At 50.1% G+C, this 16449-nt stretch overlaps 1 protein-coding gene across 1 annotated transcript in view; it reads left to right on the forward strand.

Annotated features, from left to right (window-relative positions):
• The window catches only part of YPEL1 (yippee like 1), a 332894-nt gene that overhangs the window by 25267 nt on the left and 291178 nt on the right, over positions 1–16449 (forward strand). The window lies entirely within an intron of this gene.

A 16449-nucleotide genomic window follows, 5' to 3' on the forward strand; every position in this document is an offset into this window, starting at 1 on the left:
CAATAAAACATGATTAGAGAATAAACTATGTTCTGCGGCATGTGACCATAGATTCCTGAAGAGTCCTTGGCTGATTCTTTGGCGGTTGCTGCTGTAAGAAAAGTCTATTGGGTTGTACTTCTTCCACTTTGCTGGAAAGAGAGCAGAAAGCTTGGTTCCTTTTGGAAGGAAGATTTTTCAGACATCTGCTGGGATTCAAGAGAGGATTTCCAGGAAATATTTTAAAAAGGCATTTTTCTTTTGCTAGTCCGATCACTTTGGTATATTTCGGTTGATCTGGTTATGTTGAACATCTAATACACAAAAGGTAGCATTTGGACCCACATTTTGCTTTGTCAACCATGCCACCTTAGTTTGGACCCAGCCAAATGCAGTTCATTCTCAAACCAGCTTCAATAGAAACAGTCCAGCCTGAAATTCCAGGAAAGTTCCAAACCACAAAAAAAACCAAGACATCTGCTATGCAGTATACATCAGATGCTCTTCGTGGTTGACTCGAATAGCTGCCCCCACTGTTACACCATAGTTGGCAGGAGTATTTCCTGCTTTATTCTGCATTTGCAGAAGATCACTGGAAAAATTCTGACTGCACGCAATCAGATTTTCTTGCTTCTACAAGATGAATGGATGTGTGCCGTGTTTCTGCAGCATGCTTGTTTCCATGTACCTCTCTGCTCCAAACACCTGAGTTTCTTACATTTCAAAATTGTTTTTAAAAGTTACTGCAGCGGTTCAGGTTTTTCTTTGCATAAAAAGTATTTTATGCATACCTGGATGATGAAGGCAGAATCACTTTGGAGACTTTGTCGTGACCTTTTTTTGGCGATAGACTCGCCCTTCCAACTGCTTGAACGTCTCATGGATCAGTGGTGCCAGAAGTTAGAAAATTGGGACAACAAGATACAGATGTCTCCACGAGCCTTACAGTCTTTCGAATGGTAGTTTCTGAGAAGCAGTTTGATGACAGGTGTTCTGTCACCACAGTCTGAAGAAAAACAACGGATAAAATGGAAGCACCCCTAAAGGCTGGGGTTTTAAATGGGAACAATGAGAATTCGAAGGTTGTGGCCACTCCGAAAGAGAGATCCAATAAGATAAACCTGTTGAAATTGAGAGTGGTGTGTCTGGATTGAAAGTCTTCTTGGGGGAGAGTTGAGATTGTGTTTTTTTTTGTTTTTTTGTTTTTTGCAACAGGAGATACCAAATATCCCTTCGCACCTCCAGGTGTCCAGAACCCCGCCATCTTCTAAATGAATTTTCAAGGACTTGGTGGAAAAGCATACAAAAATTCTTCTAACCATTTCCTCTGCTCCCCAAAGTTATTGCCAAGTTCTGACACAGCAATTCCAAGATGGGTTCAGGGTTCCATATAGGTAGCATTTAAGGTGATATCCAGATCTTCTACAGTTGTTACTGCTCCTGTACAAGAGACTTTCAGTCAGACCATATATTCTCTACAAGATGACAAGCCGGAGTCTCCACCCCCGCCTTCAACGGCTGAACTGGACTGGTTTTCTCTCGAGGTCTTACAATAAAGACTCCTGAAGCAACCTGATGATTGCATGGCACTCTTGAAAACAAAAAGGAAACCAAATTCTGCATGGCGCAGCAGGAACAAGCGACCGGAGCCGGTCATCTTAAAAAATTCATGAGCTCACCAGGGAGTGCCACATAATGCCCTGCGGAGCTCAAGACTGAGATTGTTCACGAGGCAATGGCGGTTCAACTCGACGAGTATGAAGGCAGAATGAGGCACAATAATGTCCGAATCCTTAGCATTCCGGAGCGGGCGAGGGACCAGCTGCCGATCTGTATGTCGAGGAGCTCATCCTGAAGTGTCTCCAGCCAAGAGGCCTATCCAAATGCTTCTCTATTGAGCGGGCCCATCATAAGCTGGGAGTCCCCTTCCTCCCCGCTTCTTGCCCGAGTGTTTAATTATCGCGACCACTTCCTGATCCTACAGACTGCGAGGGTGGCTCCCCCATTTACTACTGAAACCAGTAAAGGATCATTCTTCCCGGACTTCATCTTAAGAGTCCGGAAACCACGTCGGAGCTTCCTGGAAGTGAGACGGGCTCTTAGGGACCAAGAGATCAAATATGCCATGTTATTCCCAGCGAATCTCAGAATTGAGTCTGATGGTAAACTGGTTTTTCACTAGTCCTGAGGACGCCTGGGACTGGCTGGATGGCTGGTGCACGGCTGGCAAGAAATCGCACAAGTCGACACCGATCACCGGAGAGCTCGAGTGGCGTCAGAAACTTCAGTGTCCGCCTCCCTCTAAGGCGAGTTCCCAAAGTCCGACTGGGTGATCATGTAAGACTGACTTCCTCAGAGACCCACACAATGTTTTTTTTGTTTTTGCCTGTTACAGCCTGCTGGGGCTAACTTGATAAATTTTGGCTGCGGGCTCCCCATTCTTATGGGTTGCTAGATGTACATATTGATATGGCTTGGTTTCTCTGATGCTCGCTTAAAGCCGCTTATCCTTGGAATGTTGAATGTTCCTGATGTATGTTTCACCCTTGTATCTGGGCTGGGGATAGCGAATTGACCTCTTACCTAATGCTTCAGGGAGTGGGGTTGTACACGTTCCTGAAGTTGTTGAGGGTGGGTGACCGGCACTCTGCAAGTTGGAGGTGGCGGCGGGTGGTTCCAGGCCCGTTCTGCAGGGAGGCGGGGGGGTCGCTCTGGGAGGATGGTGGGTTTGTTTATTATGTATTTTTTTTTTTTGTGTGTTTGGTACCGGTACACTACAATGTTGAATTCTCCAATTTTGCAATCGATTTTGCTGTTAATAGCATCAGTGACATCCACCTAAGCCGCTTTCGGCCATGCAAGCTCACCTGGCATTATTTGATTCCATCTGAGTTGACGTGATGACCCACGGTTCAACACTCAAATTGTCCACGTGGAATGTTAATGGATTGGGGGAACAGATTAAGAGGGGTATCGTGTTGCAATATATTAAGCTAAATGAGCTAGATTTGGTGTTACTGCAGGAGACTCATTTGGTTGGGAATTCCTGTTGGGTCTTGAATAGGAAAGGCTACAGAATGGTGGTTCACTCCGGATTCACCTCGGGACTGCCCCTGGGGGTGTTAGTGATTTAAACCTCACAATGGATGGTTCCTTGGACCGCCTTCCACCCCGAGAGGACCTGTTGAGAGGCTCATATCTGTTTGAGTTTGCGACCGCCCTGGGGGTTGTGGACATTTGGAGGTGGTTCAATCCGCTGCATATACGCTTCACATTTCAATCGGGGCGCATGGTAGCCAGTTTCGGATAGACTACATGTTCACACATGCCCAAGTATGTTAATGTTTTCACGGGGTCCAGTTGTCTGGCCCGTGTGATCTCCGACCACTCCCCTGTCCTAGTGTCCCTGGGTTTTCAACGGATGGGCCGGCCTGGCACCATTATCATACAACCATGGGCGTTAAAAATACCGCATATTTAAGAGGCTCTCTGTAAGGACGCTTTAATATTATTTTGTTAAAAATGTGGGTTCTGTTGCAGTGACACTGTGGGGTGCTTTTGGGGCAGCCCTAAAGGGCAGGGCATTGTCATTAATGGTGGGTCACAGGGTGGAAAGATCTAAGCGGGTAATTGAGCTAAAGGCGGATATATCGGATCTGGAGGAGTCGGTCGCGCGTGACCCCAACCATGCAACTCAACATAGCCTTGCGATCAAAAGACAGGATTATAGGCAACTTCTTTTGGATGACTGCTACGGCGCGCGCTCTGTCTATCCGACATAGGATCTATGAGCAGGGTGAGTGAACAGGCAAGCTTTTGGGCATGGCTGGAACAAAGGGAACAGGCTGCTAGGTGGGTGCACGCGATAGCCAACCCTGAGGGTACGCTCCTTACCGACCCTCAACTAATAGCCGACACCTTTGCGATCCATTACGAGGAGGTCTACACTAGTTCGCCTCCATCTCAAGCCCCGCTTTCGGCTGACGTCCTAGTTACTATAAAGGTGACTACCATTTCTCCACAAGACAGGGAGGCCCTGGAGGCAGGCATTACGGTGGCAGAGGTTCAGAAGGCTATATGAGAGGTCTGATCCGGAAAGGCAATGGATCCCAACGGACTTCTCGTCGAGCTTTTTAAACCCATGACCACACTGCTGGCTCCTCATTTGTTAAATCTATATAATGAATGTTTTGAGTTGTGTATCCTCCCAGCAGATATCCGAAACGCGGCCATCGTGGCCATTCATAAACCGAATAAGCCGGTTGAGGCCAAACTCCTGGCGAATAGACTCCTCCCGTATGTTACTGATTTGGTCCATCCGGATCAGTCGGGATTTATGCCGGGGAGAAATACGGCCCGGAATCTGGAATGGGTGCATAGGGTTCTAGGTCGGATTAATACCATCGAGGAAGACGTGATCCTGTTATCATTGGATGCCTCTATGGCATTTGATACAATAGAATGGGATTTTCTCTACGCTGTTTTGGCTTGCATGGGGTTCGGACTCAAATTGATACGCTGGATCAGACTATTATATACTCAACCCACCGCATATGTCGTTGTCAATAATCATCGTTCCGCCACTTTTGTACTTCGCCAGGGCACGAGGAAGGGTTGTCCCTTGTCTCTGTACTCTTTGACTTAGTTTTGGAGCCGCTTGCTGTGTGGGTCCGGGGTGATCCGTGGGCTTAAATGGACAGTGTACCACGACCGCATCTCGCTTTACGCTGATGATATCCTCCTATATCTGGCTTCCCTAGTGCGATCGCTGCGACGGGTGCTCCATATCTTTCATATCTTTGGTGCCCTTTCTGGGTATCTTATAAAGTGGTCCAAATCCTAGATGTATGCGTTGTGGGGTGCTCCCCCAGCTAGTCCTTGGGGCTACGAGATCTCTGTGGCTCCCCGGGGTTTTCAATATATGGGCATGTTTGTCACTCCAGATGTTGATCTCTTCTTTGAACACAACCTTCTTGGGCCTCTTCAGCGCTTAAAATCCGACGCCCTACATTGGCGTTCTCTTCCTCTTATTCTCCTGGGGTCTCATCCCTGTTCAAAATGCTTGCACTTCCACTTTTTCTCTACATCTAACATCCAGTCCCGGATTCTTACTTTTTCCAAATAGACAGTGTATTGCGGGGCTTATTGTGGGAAGACCGTACGCAGCGTATGGCCATGAACAAGCTTACCATGGGATGGTATGATGGGGGCATTGGTTTACCGGATTTAAGCCTCTATTATCAAGCGTTCCAGTTGATCGCAGTCAACAGATGGGTGTTTGGCCCCCATGATGAGCCCAATTTTAGAACAGGTCATTGGCTCATGGGATGGGGCGGCTATTATAGAGCGTTTTATACCATACCCCGCAAACCCAATGTAACTGGCCCCACAGCACCTACAGTCGAGACTTGGCATGGTGTCACCAGAAAGTTGGGCTGGCACAAGTGTCTGACTAAGGCGACTCCTCTATGGGAACCTGATATTCTAGTTTTTTTTAGAAATTTTTTTTTTGTTAATTTTTATTAGAAACCGTTGGTACACAATAAAATACAGACAAGGGCCTACAACCACCAGGGCTGGCCGCTATGGAGCCCGAGGGCCCGCAGTGCAACGCCACACATTCAAATGAACCAGAGGCAAAGCTCCCGGCAGTTCGTGAGCACATGTAACAGGCCGCGGCCATAGGCCAGTAGCAATCGGAATAAACAGTTTCATTTTTTATTAAATATAAAACACACTCAAGGCAATGAGAGTCCGAAATAGCAGCGTGCTCTTCCCAGGACGGGGAACAACGTACAGTGTCCAAAGCGGTTCTTGTCTGGAAGCGGTAGAGGGGGGCAACGGGAGAGCAAAGCATGGAACACACCTCACACCATCCCGCAGAATGCGTGGCTAGGGGGACAAAGCAATATCGATCTCTAATGGCAGAGGCGGGGTGCAGATACGTCCTCGATATAAATTTCATGGACCCCATACCTTAGTCCACTTCCCTGGTTTGCCTCTCGCCACATACACCGTCTTTTCCCTGAACATACACCAGTCCATATTCTCCTTCCACACCTCGATCGTGGGCGGCCTCGGGGAGCCCCACAGCTGTGCAATGTTACGCTTAGCCACCATGTACCCCAAGGTCACCCACTGCGTCTGTGCCGCATTACAATCATTCGGTTCCCAGACATTCAACAAACACCTCCTAGCCTCTGGCAACAGAGCAACGTGCGTGACCTCCTCCATTACGGTGTGGATACCGTTCCAAAATCGCACAACCTCCGAACATTCCCATAAGATATGGAGGAAGGTACCCGCCAGGCCACATCCCCGCTTACACAGTCCATCCATCGAGTAACCCATGTGCAGCAAACCGGGCCCCGTGACATACACTCTATGAAGGATCTTCAGCTGTACGAATCGTAAGCGGGCCGGGATCGCCACCTCTTTCGGGGAGGCCACCGCCGATACCCAGTCCTCATCGTCCAGTTCCAAGCCATCGCCCGTCCATGCCTCCCGCAGACGGAGCAGCAAGTCCGCGCGATCATTAATGAGTTTCTTATAAATCAGAGAGATGGTGCTGTCGGGCACGTAGCCATCCAACACTCTATCCTCCAGTGGGGAGTACTCGGGGATAGCAGCAACGTCTGGAAAAGCCGAACATAGCACATGGTAGACTTGAGCATACCGGAAGTACTCTCTATCGTTTAATTTATATTCAGTTTTAAGCATTTCAAACGTTTTGAAAGACCCCTTCGCCCAAAGATCACCCACCTTACATATACCAATCATATCCCATTTCTCAAAGCCTTTCGATCTCCACAAACAGCCCAACCGCCCAGAGGCATACAACGGCGTCGCCCGAGTCAAGCGATCCCTCCACCCCATCGCAGCATTCGGCGCGTGCCACACACGTACCACAACCTGCGTGGGTCCTGTCAACCGCGTGTCCGGGGTCACCGAGTACAGCGCTCTATTATAGTCCCCACCCGGGAGCAGAAATTTATCCATCTCGAAGGCCGGATTCAAGGCAGGACCGTATATCCCGTGGTTCACCGACGCCAACTGAGACGCCCAATAGTATCGTTTAATATCGGGGAGGGCGACCCCCATCGTACCACGGGAGCGTCAACTTGGCGAGAGCAATCCGCGGCCGCCCGTCCCAAAACAGTTGGCTCTGAAGACCCTCCACCTCCCGGAAATAACGGGCTGGCACGACATCTAGAGTATTTTGCAAAGCGTACAAGAAGCGAGGTAGCGACATCATTTTAAACAATGCCGCCCTTCCGAGTGGCGAGAGTGGAAGTCGTCGCCACCTCACGACGTCGGCCTTCAATCGCTGGAGGGGAGGGAGAAGGTTTCGCTCATAGCGGACCGCGGGATCAAGTGAGATAAAGATTCCCAAATATTTGAACCCCAGGGTAGCAATCTGGATAGGGCAATCCCGTGGCAGGAGGGGGGCCTCACCCGAGAGGGCGTAAACACACGACTTGGCCCAGTTGATGACCAGGCCGGAGTTGCGACCAAAAGAATTCAGTACGTCCACCAATACAATTAGCGACTGTCGAGGAGAGGTGAGATACAGAAGGATGTCGTCCGCGTAGAGGGAGACACGGTCTTCAAACTCCGGCGTCCATCTAATGCCTCGCAACGACTGCTCCCAACGCAACCAGGCGGCGAGAGGCTCCAAAGAAAGTGCAAAGAGAAGGGGTGATAACGGACATCCCTGCCACGTACCTCACCCCAGTGCGAAGGGAGCCGATACCCTACCATTCACCACCACCTGAGCCAGAGGGTCAGCATATAGTAATTTTACCCAACCAATGAACTCGGGGCCGAACCCAAATTTCGCCAACACGGCCCAAATATATGGCCACTCCAAAGTGTCGAACGCCATAGTAGCATCTAAAGATGCCAAGATGGCCGGCTCACGTATAAATTCCGCTCTAGCAAGCACGCCGTGCAACCGCCTCAAATTTAGAGCGGTAATCCGATGAGGTATGAAACCGGACTGATCCTGATGAATCAAGTCGCCCACGACCCGAACCAGTCGATTAGCCAATACCTTGGCCAGAATTTTGGGTTCTGCGTTCAACAGCGAAATGGGCCTATAGGAGGCGCAGCGATCTCGCGGCTTCCCCTCTTTGTGTATCACAACTATGTTGGCGAGGCGTTGGTCGGGGGGAGGAAGCCCGCCGCACGTGCCGCGAGAAACATGTCTCGAAGATGCGGCGCTATCTTATCGGGACGCAACTTATATAGTTCGAAGGGAAGACCATTAGGACCCACAGCTTTACCCGATGCGATCGAGCGAGTGGCCAGAGCGATCTCATCTGACGACAACTTCGCCTCCATCAATACTGCATCAGCCTCCGATAGGGTTGGCAATGCAATGTCTCTAAGCAACAGATGAGAATCCTCCTCCGAACGCACAGAAACCGGAGAGTATACCCCGCGGAAATGGGCCGCGAAGCAGTCAACGATCTCCACCGGGTCAGTCACACGCACTCCATCCATTCTCTCCACAACGGGCACCACCCTGCTCGCTCTCTCCTTCTTATCCAACCAAGCAATCAACTTTCCGGCCTTATCCCCCACATCATACAGTCGTCCTTGCTGCTCTCTACTCATCCCTTTAGCGGCTTCCGTGACTAGCGCTCTATAATCTGATTGTTTGAGGCTGAGAACATGCACTTTCTCATCAGTAACTCCCCGCTCCAAGTCCTCCTCCATTTCAGCTATTTCAGTTTCCAGGCGAACCACCTCTGCTCTCTCGCACCTCTTAGCATGGGAGATAAGGGACAAGGCCTGCCCCCTGACCACCACCTTATAAGCCTCCCATAGGGAGACGGCCGACGGCACCGACCCCACATTATCATTAAAGTAGTGATCAGTGGACTTGACCAGTTCCGCGCGGATCTTAGGGTTGCGTAGATACCAGGGGCTAATAGGTGCAACTCTCCCCTCTGCCCCAGGGACAACCTTCAGTTGCAACCATATAGGGGAATGATCAGAAATACCTTGGGCTAAATGACGCACCTCCCCAATCATCCCAGCTTGGATCGCCGGCATAAGCATGTAATCAAGTCTCGAGAGACTCTCATGGGCCCCCGAGTGAAAGGTATATTGCGCCTGACCCGGGTGCATCAATCTCCAGCAATCTACAAGTCCCAAAGTGTCCAAAAAGCCACCCAACCAGGCCTGAGCCCTAGGGAGATCCCTGGGGGGGTGACGGTCCTCCAACCCGGAGACAACGGCATTAAAGTCACCCCACAACACCAGAACCCCCCAGGGAGTCCCAGGACCAAACGCCCCAAATCAGCAAATGTAGCCGTCTGTAACCCCGGAGGCACATACACAGCAACGAGCGAGATAGTCCTACCCTCCCATCTCCCCACCAGTGCCACATAGCGCCCCCTATCATCGTGAAGCACCTCATCAACTTCCAATGGGAGAGAGGCCCTAACCAAAATGCCCACTCCCCTAGAGCCAGAAGTGAAACCAGAGTGAGCGGCAAGGCGATAGCCCCTCCTATTTAGGGCATGGAAGGAGTTCCCAATCACGTGTGTCTCCTGCAGGAAAACAATGTCGGGCGAAATCCGCTTCAAAAACTGTAGCACCACCCCGCGCTTGATCCTGTCCCCAAGTCCATTCACATTCCACGAAAGGATTCTCAATCCCCTACCCCCCCATCCCACTCCCGTGCATGATACCCGGAAAGCACAACCCGGCAGAGAACTTCACATTGCCTTGCGAAACAAACAAACAATCCCCAACAACCCCCCCTCCCCCACAATCCCCAAACCACAACTCCCCCCTCCCTGCACCCCTGCTTGAGCCCGAACAGCCCCCCCAACTCGCAGTGTGCCTGTCGCCCTAACATATACCACAAAAAGAACCCCAGAAGGAGGAAAGGACCCCAATAAGCTCCCCACAACCCCCAAGCATTTGAAGGGCATATTGTGCCAATCTAGGGTCCAGTTGAGCCAAGGTACAAAACGTCACCAGTTCAGTCCGTTACCAGGAACCAAGCTCTAGTCCTGCGTCACCAAATCCCGTCCGCTCTCCGCCATCCGACTGTCTCGATTCTGTCCCCGAGGCAGGGCATCCAACCAGTCTCCAGCCGCCTCCGGCCGGTCGAAAAAGTGGGAACGACCCTGGAACTCAACCCGCAGCCTCGCCGGGAATAACATCGCATATTTCAGCTCCATGTCCCTCACGCGCCGTTTGACACCCAAAAATCCCAGCCGTTGTTTCTGGACCGCTTGCGTGAAGTCCGGGTAAAAGCTGACATTGGAGTTCTCAAACTTCAGCGGCCCGGCAACCCTCGACGCCTGAAGGATAGCATCCCTATCCCGAAAGTTAAAGAGTCGGGCGATTATAGGCCGCGGGGGAGCACCCACCCTGGGCGCACCACCCGGAATCCTGTGGGCCCGCTCCACCGCAAAGAACTTGCTCAGTCCCTTGGGCGCGAGATGATTGGTCACCAGATCCTCGACAAAAAGATCCGCAGCAGATTCCTCCGATCTTTCCGGCACTTCAATGATACGGACATTGTTCCGTCTAGCCCTGCTTTCAGAGTCCTCAAGTCGACGGTCCGTCAGATCACTGGCTAGCCGCAACCTATGGACCTCCGTCTGCAGGGCGGCCACGTCCACAGTTAGACTCTACGCCGCTTGACTCAAGGAGTCGACCCGCTCGTTAGTTTTGGACAGGTCTGCCCTGACCAAATTCACATCGATCAGGACCGCGTCCAGTTTATGAGCCAGGGTATCAAACTGCTGACCCACAGCTGTCTTCATCTCCTCAATGGCCCCCATGACGTCCAGCAGGGTCAATTCCGACGATGGGCCGGAGACCTCCTTGGACCTCTCAGGCGATTTATGCAAGCCACCAGGGGATCCCTTTGCCTGCGCATAACGATCCATGTTATTGACCTGGGTATAGGCACCCCTCCGGGTTGACTTGGGTTTCGACTTGTCTCCGCCTAGTCTCGCAGCCATCGTCCGGGGGCCACCAAGGCCGGCACCCGCCCGCACCAGGAAAAATGGGACCAAGTAGCTAAGTCAGTTGAGCACAGCCGTCGCCGACAGTCAGCCCATGTATAATCCGAGAGTCAGGCCAGACACTTCGCCGTCCGCACCCCTCTGAAACACCAGAGTCTCTCGGCCGATATCGGAGAGCAAGCTTGAAAACGAAAATGAAAGTGCGGGGTCCGTGGCAGGTCAAGCCCAGCCAGCCGCTGTTGTTCACTTCGTACCCGGGCACTTCACCAGCTCGAGATCGGGACCAAGGCAAGAGCAGGCCGCAAACTTCGGAGTCCAACCATTCCGGGTCCCGGCGTCCGATCTGAATTTGGAAAACGGGTGGCATCTCAGCGCAAGTTCATCTGCAAAAGCCCGTCAAGTAAACCAGGATTAAGTCAGGATAGACGTGGGAGGTTGCGGAGGCCCTCGAGAGCCGTAAGCCTACGTGGCCATCTTGGTTGCGCGCTAGGCTCCTCCTCGGAACCTGATATTCTTGGCCAACTCAGCAAATGCCCTGGGTTTGACAAATGGGACACAATCGGGATACCTATGGTCGGAGATATGTAGGTGAAGGGGGAAATTGGCCACATTTGAAGAACTTAAGGCTAAATACCAACTGGCACAGTGTGAGACTTTTAGGTATTTGCAGATCAGCCATGCTATATCCTCTGCCCTGCCAAAGGGTGTTCCCCCTCCCTGATTCCTCCCCCACCGGAGGACCAGTTGTTATTGGATCCATTGGACCGCAAAGCCATTTCACTCACTTACAAGAAACTGGTTAATAACCGTGCAGAACCGATGTAAAAGTTGAGGGCGAGCTGGGAGAAAGACCTGGGAATGATGGAGGACGACGAGTGGGGGGGATGCACTGGCCTCCCCTCGTGAGGTGGCCATTCCAATGTGCATGCGACTCCTCCAGCTCAAGATCCTTGATCGGGTCTTCTTTGATGCTAATCTCCTGTTCGTTAGGCAGGCGCCCTGATCTGCTTTGTCTCTGACACTGTAATCTAGTGGGTACCTTCATTCACATATTATGGGAATGCCTACAAATCCAGGGTTATTGGGGTAAGATTGCCTGCCAACTTGAGAGGACATGCGACAAGTCCCTAAAGCTAACTCCCCACCTATGCCTGCTTAATATTTGGGGAGCGACTGACCTTTCTCAGGCTGAACAGGCTTGGGCCTCGATGGGCTTCACCATTGCGAAGCGAAATATTGCACAAAAGTGGGGGGTGGAGGCGGTCCCTCTTCAGGGTGATTGGGCGAAGAATATGGACACCGCAGTGATTGCCGAAAAATCAGTGTTTAAGGGACGGGGTGCCCCAAGAAATGGAGAATACGGAATAGGCACAGAGGGGACATATGTATCTCCCCGAAGGTGGAGCTGCAGATAGAAAGGCGAATACTGATGGCCCAGTTGACAGCAGAGGTGACAGCTTCTCCTTCTTAGGAGTAATGTCTCGGTGACCTCCGGGCCCCTGCCATCTGTTGCAATGTGATCTGCAGCTCTGCGGGTAGCTCTGTATCTTATGGTTGATTGGACATTTTGTAGACATGGTGCTAGGTAAAGATCCTCACGCCTTTTATTGGTGGCTGTTAAAATACTGATGTATGTATTGAATGGAAAATTTTTCTGGTGAACCTGTATTTTATGTGCCGGTACCGGATTGTTGTTGTTAAATACAATAACGTTTTTTGTTTTTTTTTAAACAGAGATTGTGTTTTGCTTTTGTGGTGGTTCTACGACGGTGGGGCCACAGCTAACTAGTATCGTAAAATGCGGGGGAGCTGCAAAAATGCTGCAGTCTGAAACACGGATCCATCCCCCAGACCCGTTTGCAACTACAGACCCCAATTCTGGAGGGTGTTGAAAAGGATAGACAAACCCAGCCTTGGCTAAAGTTTTCAAGCACACATCTGGCTAGAGCTCTACAGCTAGGAGTGCAGCGCCCTCTAGGAGCTAAGTCTATGGCTGCAGTTATTGTGGCCCAAAGGTGTCTAAAGAAAGGTGCATGTTGTACAGAGAGCCCTCTAGGGCAGTGTTAGACCTGTCAGCCCTTTGGGTGGTCCCTCCTCATCATTATTTATTTTGTCCCACTTTTGCCTCAAACCCTGTTAGTATTTTTCCTTTTTGGGAACCACCAGACTTTTTAGTGTTGATGCAGGGTCAGGGAGCCATTTTCCCTACCCCTGGAACTTCTGTCTGAGGGCCTGAAACACAAAATGGTGGCCACCCATTGTCACCTGAGACATAGCTGGAACCTACTAGTACCTTCCAGAACATTCTAGAACCCTGTGACAGTGTGAGGCAGGTTTAGAATGTTGGGAAGCCAGCTCAGAGTTGGCAGTTGGCACCTGACTGGAGAGGAGAGAGGACAGAGAACTAGAAGGAGGAAGGAGTAAGGCAGCAGGGGTGGAAACTTGTGCCTGGAGTGGGGTCCAGAAACCCACCCTTGATACTAGTCCCTACTGACCAAGCCCAGCCTAAAGCCCTGTGTGGGATAAAGACCAGAAAATCATCTTAAGGACCTGAACAGCCGGAACAGGCCTTAAAGGAGAAGAACAGCAAGTTCCTGACCTGTTTGGTGGAATCCTCCTGGAGACCCGACGTCGAGAAGCCTGGAGACCTGGAGCCCGAGGTGGAGAAGCGGCGCTGATAGAAGGCAGACGTCGTACCCGGAGCCGCTAGAGGTCGAGTGAGGGCGCCGACGGAGGTCGTGGAGAGACACCGGAGGTCGAGTAGAAGTCACCTGAGGTCGAGGTGAGGCGTTGACGGGGGAGTGAAGTCCGCCCTCCGGAGTCGCCGGAAGCTGAAGTAAAGCGCGCAGGAGGTCGGGAGTGGAGATCGCACTCCGGAGTCGCCGGAACCCGAAGTGGAGCCGACGGAGGTCGGGAGTGGAGATCGCACTCCGGAGTCGCCGGAACCTGAAGTGGAGCCGACGGAGGTCGGGAGTGGAGGTCGCACTCCGGAGTCGCCCGGAAGCGGGGGAACCGTGACCCTGTGACGCCGGAACACGACATCGAGCCGAGGCCACCCAGCGACATCAATCCGGAGCCGCCTCACGGCATCGACACGGCGTCAAGTGGAACAGATCGACGCGACATCGAACCGGAGCCGCCCAGCGACGTCGACCCGGCGCCGAGCGGAGCCGATCTTCGTGAAAAGGGCAGTAAGTGGTAGAACGGGCATCTGAGGCCCTGTGGAGCCCTAAAAGACCATTCTTGGGGCTAGAGGGGTGTTAGGACCAACCTGAGAGTGCTATGGGGTGAACTGAGACTGGTGCAGGGACCTGTGTGAGGGACTGTGTAATTGGAAGAATCAGAACCTTAGGTTTCCCTCATTCTACCTCAGCTTAGGCCCCCAGCCTTGACCACTCTAGGTGGGACATCCCCAGGCCACCCCAGTGACCATAAGTTGTACTTGGGCATGGTAAAATCAATCTACCTCATAAATGTGATCTGATTTGCAATTGTTTGATGGCTTATATTATTTATTGAAGGTGTTTTATTTATTGTCTGACCGTATTTATTCCTGCCTTGTATTTATTGTCTGACAGTATTTATTTGCCCTATGTATTTATCGCACCTCTATTTATTCCTTGTGTATTTATGACCTAATCCTATTTATTGCACCTGCAAAGTGTTATTATTTAATTGACCTGCTATTTCTGAAGAAAACCCTTTTGTATTGTATTTGTGTCATAACCCTGCAACTAAGAGAAAAATTAAGATAAACACAAAGATTCTTTCATAAATTTTTACAGTGTAGAGTCGTTTTTGGAACGGATGAACGCATGGTTATTGTGAGGGTGTGACGTACGCTTAACACGGTGCCTGACCCCCGACCGCTCGAGCCAAGCTACCCCTGGTGTTGGGAAAAACCGGGTGACTGCTAACCCGGTTGCCCGGGGTTTTCTAACAGGCAGGCTTCTCCAACAAGTAGCTTGTGAGCTACTGGTAGCTCTCCCAACTACCCAAAAGTAGCTCTCCTTTGTGCATGAAAGCCTTATAAATTGGAACTTTTTGTTTGGCTGAATTTATATGTTCAGGCCGAAATTGTCTTTAAGACGAAAATTTGTGTATTTTCAGAATTCATAAACTGATGTTTATAGAAAAATGGTTGCATTTCCAAAATATGTTTGACACAGATTTTTAAGGGATACATCATGTGGGAAAACGTATTACTTTTGTACCAGGGCCACTGCACTGTGGTTGGCATGTATAACCTACATCCCAAACAGTCAAAGAGTTTTTACTGTACTACTGGCAGCTTGTGCTTGTGCATGTGCTTTATTACCACCAGTAAGCGCATTTACACTTGGTATTATTGACTATTGCATTTACTCCTACAGTGATGATGTTTTGATAGGTGATTTGATGATCTCGAACCCTCGACCTAGTTAATCAACTTATCTGATGTGTTTAAATGACCCTTCAGGCAGTCACAGGTTATTACACAATGACATCTAGGGTATTTTCCATCTGCCTAAGGTATATATTTGTAAATTGCTGTGTAGGATATAGTAGTGTACGTAATAAATGTACGTTTCCTTTTTCTAAAGAAAAAGTACACCGGACAATTATTTGAGTGTTATTACTGCGTGCCAGCGAAAGGCGAGTACTAGCTCACACCGCCTCCCTTGAGTAGGCCTTTGACTGCTCTCCTTCACCACCCTGATAGTCGTGCTGTACAATGGGGTGATTAGTTCCCATTGGACGTCGAGGGTCGTCCCATTACTTGTGCTGGCCACACAACTCCTGGCCAGTTTTCTCATACATAGGTTTTCTGACCCCATTTTCGAGGCTAAAAAAACCTATACTCTGTAGCCTTTGAATAACTCCTGATGTGTATATGTTTTATATAGCGCAAACTAGACCCGTAGATATCTGGTATCGGAGCGCTTTATATAGCACCAGTTTCGTTACACAAGACACATTCATTTTTGTTGGGCACGGGTTGATTAAGTGATTTGCCCAGAATCACAGGAAGTTGAGCGTCTTTGCCGAAACTCTAAGCCGGTTCCTCTGCTTCGACGATGACTGCTCTAGCCATAAGGCTACACCCTCTCCCCAATTCATAGCAGCTGGCCCTTCAATGTGCCAGCTGCTGTGAATATTGGTATATTTTATTTATATATTTGGAGGTAAATCCAAAATGGCTTTTAGCATAAAATCCTATGTTATCGAAACTACACGGAATGCGTCTAATTGGCCCAATAAAACATGTCTTTTTTTTTAGGAAAAGTATAGACTTTCCTTACGGCCTGTCTAGATTTTTTGTGGATAGCTACTTTATTACACTTATTTTGGGGGAATATAAAAAGTTTGTGAACTGGTTAGTAGTATGCGTAACTACCCTCCTGCAAAGGAAAAGAACAAGGACCCCCTGAACAGCAAATAGTTCAATTCCTAGGACAGGGTAATTTTAGTATAACCAATTAAACATAAAGTTAAA

The sequence above is a fragment of the Triturus cristatus genome, chromosome 11 (genome assembly GCF_964204655.1).
Source record: "Triturus cristatus chromosome 11, aTriCri1.1, whole genome shotgun sequence".
NCBI lineage: Eukaryota > Metazoa > Chordata > Amphibia > Caudata > Salamandridae > Triturus > Triturus cristatus.